The sequence below is a fragment of the Pleurodeles waltl genome, unplaced genomic scaffold (genome assembly GCF_031143425.1).
Source record: "Pleurodeles waltl isolate 20211129_DDA unplaced genomic scaffold, aPleWal1.hap1.20221129 scaffold_37, whole genome shotgun sequence".
In the NCBI taxonomy this organism is placed as follows: domain Eukaryota; kingdom Metazoa; phylum Chordata; class Amphibia; order Caudata; family Salamandridae; genus Pleurodeles; species Pleurodeles waltl.
The window spans coordinates 4,106,843-4,116,884 of record NW_027150076.1 but is presented as its reverse complement, the minus strand read 5'-3'; the positions used below and the strand labels follow the sequence as shown (position 1 = coordinate 4,116,884).

Genomic DNA, 10,042 nt, shown 5'->3' with positions numbered 1-10,042 from the left:
TCCTCATACTGAGGGTACTCACTGAGATACTTTTGGCATATTGTCATAAAAATAAAGTACCTTTATTTTTAGTATAACTGTGTATTGTGTTTTCTCATGATATTGTGCATATGCATTAGTGGTACTGTAGTAGCTTCACACGTCTCCTAGTTCAGCCTAAGCTGCTCTGCTAAGCTACCATTATCTATCAGCCTAAGCTGCTAGACACCCTATACACTAATAAGGGATACCTGGGCCTGGTGCAAGGTGTAAGTACCCCTTGGTACTCACTACAAGCCAGTCCAGCCTCCTACAACATCCACCTTACAAAGGGGAAGTTCCTAGTCCTCTTCGTTCTTGCAGAATCCACAGCTTCTACCATCCGGTGGCAGCTTCTTTGCACCCTCAGTTGGCATTTCCTGGGCATCTGCCCAATCTCGACTTTGTCGCGATTCTTGGACTTGGTCCCCTTGTTCCACAGGTACTCTCGTTCGGAAATCCACTTTTGTTGCATTGCTGGTGTTGGTCTTCCTTGCAGAATTCCCCTATCACGACTTCTGTGCTCTCTGGGGAATATAGGTGCACTTTACCCCTACTTTTCAGGGTCTTGGGGTGGGCTATTTTTCTAACCCTCACTGTTTTCTTACAGTCCCAGCGACCCTCTACAAGCTCACAAAGGTTTGGGGTCCATTCGTGGTTCGCATTCCACTTCTAGAGTATATGGTTTGTGTTGCCCCAGTCCCTATGTGCTCCTATTGCAATCTACTGTAATTCTACAGTGCTTGCATTACTTCCTTTTGCTACTACTGCATATTTTTGGTATTGTGTACATATATCATGTGTATATTTGCTATACTCATACTGAGGGTACTCACTGAGATACTTTTGGCATATTGTCATAAAAATAAAGTACCTTTATTTTTAGTATATCTGTGTATTATGTTTTCTTATGATATTGTGCATATGCCACCAGTGGTATAGTAGGAGCTTTGCATGTCTCCTAGTTCAGCCTAAGCTGCTCTGCTATAGCTACCTTCTATCAGCCTAAGCTGCTAGAACCACCTCTTCTACACTAATAAGGGATAACTGGACCTGGTACAGAGTGTAAGTACCCCTTGGTACTCACTACAAACCAGGCCAGCCTCCTACAGGAACAAATTAGGCAAACACTTGTTTGTGGATGGGTGAGGAGTCAGCCTGCATCACACAGTGACTGGCACACCTGCACCACTTGGGTGTCTGTGGATTCAGCCTGCAACACACAGTGACTGCCACAACTGCACCTCTTGGGTGTCTGTGGACTCAGGCTGTCCCACATGGAGACTGGCACACCTGCTCCACTAGGATGTCACAGATTCAGCCTGTACCACATAGTGTCTGGCACTCCTGCTCCACTTGGGTGTCTGTGGATTCAGCTTGCACCACACGGTGATGGCCACACCTGCCACTTGGGTGTCTGATCTGCTCAGGAACAGCTGTAAGACAGTGCCACAATATAGGCCACTTGAGCAGAAGAAACTGTGCTCTGGTCCTAGGAGCATGGAATCCAGGTTGATGGACCCTCAACTCTGAGGTCCACGGCTTCTGCTCACTCTGGACGATCGCACGTCCCGCATGTTTGTGCACTCTCCCTCTTTCAGCAGCTGCATGACAAGAAGACAACTCTTGCTTCCAGGGCTGACTCCAGGTGACATCCCCTGACTCCTGTGAAGCTGACTGACACGCAGACAACAGCTCTGGTTCATAGCACACCTCTAAGTACTCTGTAGATCACTCCCTACCTCGGTCACAGACAACATGGAACTAAAACAGCAAGTGGGTCAACAGCTCTCATGCAGTCAAAGCCAACAAGAATGTGGGCTCTCTGTCTACACCCCCAGAACCAGTTTGAGTTTGTTCTTTTTTGACCTGTCCTCTCAAGGCTGTCTTCCAGACACAGCCTTTGTGTATGGTGATGCTCTTCACAGCAGGGTTGTTTCCGGTTTGCACCACCCATAACTGAGGAACAAAGAGCTGTGAGTTTTCTGCACCTGGTTATCAACAGCCACACACCACAGTGATCATGAAACACACAAAAGACTGGCCTCAGCTAAAGGAACCTTCACACCCGGAACAGAGACTGCTGCCCCACCCTTCACCCTCACCATCTTCCAAATGACAGTACTCATGAAGACAAGTCACCTACACTCACAGCAAAAGGAGCATATTGAATGTCTAAATGGATCCCTGTCTCCTCTTTCCCACTTCAATGAGCAGGCCTCCTCCCTCCAGCTTCAGGAACATCATGAAAACACTCACACTTTCTGGGACAAAATGCAACCCCATCCTGTACACTCAGCCAGGCCAGGCACTTGCAAAATGAAACCCATAGGTCTCCAATTCTCTGGTTCACTCGTACCCACAATGAATGTCCCATACAGGTAACACACGGACGCTCGTACATAGCATGCACAAGAAATTGGCACTATGACATGGGTTAGCGCATAAAACCAGAACTTTACATGAGTGGGCCAGTAGTCCTCTATTCTTGTGACACAGATAAAAGTCTGTTCAAAACTTCTGATTCACAACACTCTGTACGCTGTCACCACCCCTCTACATGATAAAACCATGACCAGGATTTTAGTCTGCTGTGCAACAAATGAGGGCATGCTTCGGTTGCCCCTCCAGGTGCAGGTCAAGGGACAAGCAAGCCTATAACTTCACACACACAAACCAGATCCGTGTGACATTGGGGGAAAATGAAAAACCAGGACACCAGATTGTCCTAGTTAGCCACCCAGGGCAAGGGAACACAAGTGGACACCATGCACAGGACCTTCCCACCCCAACACTAATGGTAACCCTATGAAGCATCCTACAATTGTAGGGATACTCACACACAGAGGAACCCAAATCCCAGTCATGAAATGCTGCACATATTTACAATGAAGAGCCAGCAACCAGTATATTGTATGGAGATTTATTTTCTAGGAGCTATAAACCTTTCTTGGGTCACATCTTGACTACGAAGCTTGCTAGAACCTTATTTATGTGGTAGTCCTGATTCTACATGCTCTACCTATGCATAAAAATGTATTCATTTAAAAGCTCTACCAGGATATGAAGTACACTGTCTAAAAGTATCCTATCATATTTTAGGAGACCAGATGGTTTCACGGCCCGTGGACACCACTTTTCATGTCTTCACTTTGTTTTTACATATCATTATCAGGAGAGTTGGTCCAATTAGTCAAATTAAAATGAATCAAAAAATAAAACTCCCAGAATGCACTGATATGAATGAATGAATAAATCTTTACTGTATAGTTAACAAAAACCATTACAATCATTAAAATCATAGTATCACCACATAAAATACATAAATATTGGAACTTCCTGAAATAAAATAACATTTAAAAAGGTAGACATAAAAACATAACCTCCGTATTCCACATAAATGCACTGATAGGTTAAACCAAAACACAGAAAGGATCACTCCCAGTGACACAGAGTCATCTGGTTACCCTTGTAATAACTTACATTGAACTCCACACCTATTACCAGAAATTTCTGCAAGATCTCTTCCATATTGGGGCATGAGAGCAGATCCAGCTAATGGAGGATCTTCTAATGATCTACCAGAAGATCCAATTGGAAACCAAGCTGCTTGAAGTTTGAGTGTTTTCCCAGAGTCATCTGTAAGTACAGCTACCTAAAGAAGGTTCCTCTTCCACCTTAAAGAGTCTGACAACTTCTGGTCTCCTTGTAATCTAGAGAGTATCAATTATTTACCAGGTCACTCCCACTCATACACTGTCAGCAGCCATGCCCTCCTAGAACAAGGTCTCTCTGTCCCTGTGAACACTCAGTATTTCTGGATAGGAACACGTGAAGTTTTCATCCACATGTGGGACCAAACTAGCCCTGGTCTGTCTCTAGGACCAGTCACTCAGGGCTAGTGATCGGGTCGGTCAGCAGTCCTAGTTGTTTCATATTTGCCTGAAGTGTTCACACATGCGTCTTCTACATTCTACAAGAGGTGCAAGGGAAAGTATATGATAGGTTGGGTTTGACATAGAAAGCTTCTGGTGTTCACCCACGAGTCTCCTATAGGTGCTGCTGGAGTGAGTGTAGAATAGTTTTGGTTTGAAAGAGAGATTCTTGTGTTCACCCACAAGCCGTCTAGATGTGCTGCTGGACAAAGTGAAGAATAGGTTGCATTTGATGGAGACAGAGAGATACTCATGAAGAGGCACCCTTAGCATATACATTATCGCACTCCTGTACGCAGTACTTGACTAGGGAAAGTCCCACAGGAGTTGGTGTTGCCCCAACCCTCCTTCTCAATGCTTACATGATTGTTTTGCCTTTAATCTTTACATTCTGAAATCTTGATTTTGAAATGCACGATGAACTCAGCCAGCTAATGGTCCATCTGAACAAGGGAGGAGGAGACCTGATCCTGTACACCTACTGCGATCAATGAGGATGAGTAAGAGGCCATCAACAGGTTTGAGACTGGAATCCTCTGGCTATCAGTCGGTGCCTCCACTTTAAGCTTTGACTGAACAACAATGTTAAATCAGGCTTTTTTGATCCTTCATGTGTAAGACCCAAGACCAGTGGTTTTTAACCTTTTTACTTCCATGGGCCCCCGTGTCATTATTGAAGACCTATACCAACCATAGATGGAGGAGAAGAAGGCCCCAAGTGCCCACCACAATGCCCACAGTTCTAACAGAACCTGTTGTTCCAGAAAGCAAAGGACTCTGATCACCAGATCCTCTAGGCAAGCTCCTCACCCTGAAGTGGAAGCATTAATAGTACTGTAGCCATGGCTGAAGGGGGAGCAAAGGCCATCTTGCAACTCATGTTCACCTCATTTCCCCTCTAAACTACTCCTGTTGCAGCACTGGGGGAGATTATGATGGAGACAGACAGATCTCCCCCGTACTACAGCCACTGCCCGCACAGGCACCACTGCAGGGTCCACATGTGCCAATCCAGTCAGGATTTCATCGAATGAATCTCTGCAAATAAGAAACTCATACAATATATTTACATACAATTCATCTAACAATGAATCATTTACATAGACCGTGGTGAGCCATCCAATCCCCCAAGGATACAGCGGTGGGACACCACTGAGGAAATGACACTATGGTGGGTGCATTTACGGATGCATGTGATCTTGGAAATAAGCAGCACTTCTCCTGCATCAAGTCTTGGGAGGTAAATGCCGTGCGCAAGCATTAACCCTGAGAGTTACAGCTCACATTTCCTACTTTCAAGTCTCCTGCTTTTGAACTCTGTTCTCTGGCCACAGTCACAGAATCATCAATGTTGCATAAAGCACTCAAACACCACAATCAGCTATGACTATTCTCCAGTTTCTGCTTGTTAAATCAGTTCAAGTGTGTTGGGTTTATAGGTTTTAGGACGAGTACCTAAAGTTAGCTGAAAATACACTTGTTAGTCCAAGAATTGTTCATAGTGTTGCTTTTACAGGTAGCGTGATCAGGTGTGCTTGGATGTTTTTCTTTATAGCTCTACTTCATCGGAGGAAAAGACACTGGGGGTTATTACAACTTTGGAGGAGGTGTTAATCCGTCCCAAATGTGACGGATATACCACCAGCCGTATTATGAGTTCCAAAGGATATAATGGACTCGTTATACGGCTGGTGGTATATCCGTCACTTTACCGTCACTTTTGGGACGGATCAACACCTCCTCCAAAGTTGTAATAACCCCCACTGTTTCTTTTCTTTTAGTCTGCACTCTGCTGATGTCTTAATGTGTTGCTTGCAACTTCTTTTCTTTTTCTTATATATATAGAAATTAAATAACCAATCACTGACAACAGACTCTTTTATAATTCTACAAATATGTGGGTGTTTCTTCTTTTCTGACTAGTAGGGCTTCTATCATCAACCTTTTTGGCATCTGGCATTTGAATGTCCCACAAAATTGAAATGTTATCATCTTCTGTAATTTGCTGATGGCTATGTAGGCTTGGTATTGACTAGTTTTGGAGGTGAGATAACAGACTACAGCTCTTCACACATTCAGTGCACTTGTATGTTTTTTCCCTTGTGTGTGTTTGATAATGTCTTTGGAGGTGTGCTAAGCGACTATAACTCTTCACACATTTGCTGCACTTGATTGTTTTTACCCAATGTGTGGTTGCTGATGGCTTTGGAGAGCTGATAATCGACTAAACTTCTTACAAATTTAGTGCGCACGAATGGCTTTTCCCGTGTTTATTCACTATTTCCTTAATGTTGAAGATTCACTAAAATTACTTCCACATTCACTGCAATGGTTTTTTTTTTTCCCCTGTGTGTGTACGCTGATGGCTTTGGAGAGTTGACTGCAGCTCTTCACACATTCACTGCACTTGAATGGTCTTTCCCCAGTGTGTGTTTTCTTTGATGCTGTTTTAGGACTGACAACTGACTAAAGCTCTTTACACACTCAGTGCACTTGAATGTTTTTTCTCCTCTGTGTTTGCTGATGTATCCTGGGATTTGGGGAATCACTAAAACGACTTCCACATTCATTGTAATGGTATAGTTTTTCCCCTGTGTGTGTGTGATCGCTGTTGTTTTGGGAGATCTGAAAAATAACTGCAGCTCTTCACACATTCATCGCAATAGTATGGTTTTTACACCTGTGTGTGACTGCTGATGTATTTCGAAGTACGATAAACAACTGAAGCTCTTCACACATTCATTGCAATGGTAGAGTTTTTCGCCTATGTGTGTTTGCTGATGTGTTTGAAGACCCAGTAATCAATTGAAACTCTTCACACATTCATTGCAATGGTATGGTTTCTCCTTATGTGTGTTTGGTGATGTCTTTGGAGGTTTAATAACAGACTAAAGCTCTTTCCACACTCACTGCAATGGTATGGTTTTTCCCGGTGTGTGTTCGCTGATGTATTTGTAGGGTTAATAAGTGACTAAAGCTCTTCTCACATTCAGTGCAATGGTATGGTTTCTCTCCTGTGTATGTTCGCTGATGTATTCGTAGGTGTGATAACCAACTGAAGCTCTTCACACATTCACTGCAATGGTAAGGTTTTTCCCCAGTGTGTGTTCGCTGATGACTTTGCAGGTTTGATAATCGACTGAAACTTTTCACACATTCACTGCATTTGAATAGCTTTTCTTCTGTGTGTGTTTGCTGATGCCGTTGGAGGTGTGATAACACACTGAAACTCTTTCCACACTCAATGCAATGATATGGTTTTTCCTCAGTGTGTGTTCGCTGATGTTGTTGCAGGGTTGATAAGTGGCTTAAGCTCTTCACACATTCACTGCAATGGTATGGTTTCTCTCCTGTGTGTGTTAGCTGATGTATTTGTAGGTGTGATAACCGTCTGAAGCTCTTCACACATTCACTGCAATGGTAGGGTGTCCCCCCTGTGTGTGTTTTCTGATGTATTTGTAGGTGTGCTAACCGATTGAAGCTCTTCACACATTCACTGCAATGGTATGGTTTCTCCCCTATGTGTGTTTGCTGATGTCTTTGCAGGTTTGATAATCAACTAAAACTTTTCACACATTCACAGCATCTGAATGGCTTTTCTTTTGTGTGTGTTTGCTGATGTTGCTTTACTAGTGATGACAAACTACAGCTCTTACTGCATGTGTATGATTCTTCTTTCTTAGTTAGTGCCTCTCGGTCGGGTCTATATTTTTCTACATCACGTGACTGTGTATCCTGACAGGCCAGCATGGTTGTAAAGCACTTGCAATATTCTCACATTTACTGTATTTCTTGGTATTTAGGACATTTGATTTCCCATTTAAAAGTAAAATACAATGTCACTATATACTTGCCACACTCACAATATGAGCAAGGCTTCCCTACGAGAGATTATGGGGGTCATTACAACATTGGCGGTAAAAGCCGCTTACCGCCGTGCAGAAGACCGCCAACACACCGCCGCGGCTGCGGAATTCCGCCACAGCTATTATGACCCACATCTCGGAACCCGCCGAAATTCAGACACCAACACAAGTTTGCCACACCAAAGGTCAGTGATAAACTGGTCGAAAAAAAAAAACCTCCACTGTCACGCCAACAGAAATACACCCACACTATCACGACCCACAAATCCACGCGGCGGTCTTTCAACCGCAGTATTCCATTGGCGGTACACACCGCCGCGCTCAAAATACACACACATTTACAAAACACAACCACATTGGACAATTCGAAATACACACACCTGAGACACATACACACACCACTCCCACACACCCCTACGACAAAAATTGAGAACGAAGCACAGAGAGAGAGACACCACCAGCAAGTACAACAGCATCCACAGGCACATAACACCATCACCCACACAACTTCCTCGCACCTCACACAACACACCACTACATATCACCACACTTATCACCACACACACCACCCCACACATCACCTACACCACCCCATGGCACGGCAAAGACACCCCAGGTTCTCAGAGGAGGAGCTCAGGGTCATGGTGGAGGAAATCGTCCGAAAAGAGCCACAGCTATTTGTATCACAGGTGCAGCACACCTCAATTGCAAGGAAGATGGAGCTATGGCGAAGAATAGTGGACAGGGTCAACGCAGTGGGACAGCACCCAAGAAATCGGGAGGACATCAGGAAAAGGTGGAACGACCTACGGGGGAAGGTGCGTTCCGTGGTCTCAAGACACCACCTGACGGTTTAGCGGACTGGTGGCGGACCCCCACCTCCTCACCCACAACTAACAACATGGGAGGAGCAGGTCTTGGTGATTCTGCATCCTGAGGGCCTCGCAGGAGTAGGTGGAGGAATGGACTCTGGTAAGTCAAATCTTAACTATTACATCCCCCACCCTACCTGCATGCTATCACATACCCCCACCCTCGCCCTCGCCCTCACCCCTATCACTCCAACTCCTCACAAATATACCAATATCACAAACCAGCCATCCCAACACCAAGCCCTGCATGCAACAACAAAGCATGGACACCCATCACCAAAGCATGCACACTGCACATAGCCATATACCCCCCTAAACCATCATCACACAGGGTCCAACACAGGAATGCCAGCACTGGGGTACATGGTCACCCACCCATTGCACACCATGCCACACACAGATGCAATAATCATGCCTTTCCACCCCTGCAGGACCCCTACGTCACCAGACAGGAGAGTCCAAAAATATCCACTCCACCCACAGAAGAGGCCCACAGTGATGACAGCACCTCTGTCCAACTGGATCTAGATGACCAGCCCGGCCCATCGGGGGCCTCAGGACAGTCGGTTCCCCTCACACATACACAGGCCACAACAGACCTTCCCCCTCTGGAAACACCAGCACAGCACCCACCCAACAGGCCCATACCTCCGTCCCCAGGACACGTCAATCAGCTGTGTGTCCACCACTACAGGGAACCAAGGATAATCCACCACCCCAACAACAACAGGGACCTGGGGGCAGTGGCAGTGGGCACACGGTCCAGGGGACGGAGGCCCAGGAACACAGGGGAACTGGGAGGGCTGCCGTGCAACAGGGGGCGGACAGGCACGGGAACCCACTCTCCATGCGGCCCTCTCCTCCATCATAGGAGCATACCACCATTCCCAGGAGACTATGGCAACGGTACTGGCCAAGTTTCAGGAGACCCAGCGCATGCAGGAGGAACAGTACATGGGATTGAGGGAGGAACTCAGAACCATCAGCTCCACCCTGGGCACCATCGTAGGGGAGCTGAAGGAAGTACTCAACACCAGGAGGGACACTGTGGCACTCCAAGGGGCCCCTGACACTAGCAGGGACGATGAACTGCCCACCACCTCTGCCGGCGCTAGTGGACAGGACGCCCCGCCACAGGACCACCACACCAGCACCCCACCCCCTGCAGAGGGAGAACCACCACCCCACAAACAGTCCCTGAGATCCAGGAACAAGACAGAGCACAATGCCAAGACCCCCGCCAAGAAATGAGACCACCCTGATTGTCATCCCACTGTCCCACTTTGTCACCCTGTCCATAATTAAACTGCCCCAGCTCCACTTCCTATGCCCACATGGGCAATGCACCTGT

The 10,042-nt window shown here is 46.1% G+C and overlaps 1 pseudogene; it reads right to left on the bottom strand.

Annotated features, from left to right (window-relative positions):
• Positions 1 to 6,607: 6,607 nt before the first annotated feature.
• LOC138276127 (zinc finger protein 436-like) lies at positions 6,608 to 7,703 on the bottom strand (annotated as a pseudogene).
• Between the last annotated feature and the right edge of the window lie 2,339 nt (positions 7,704 to 10,042).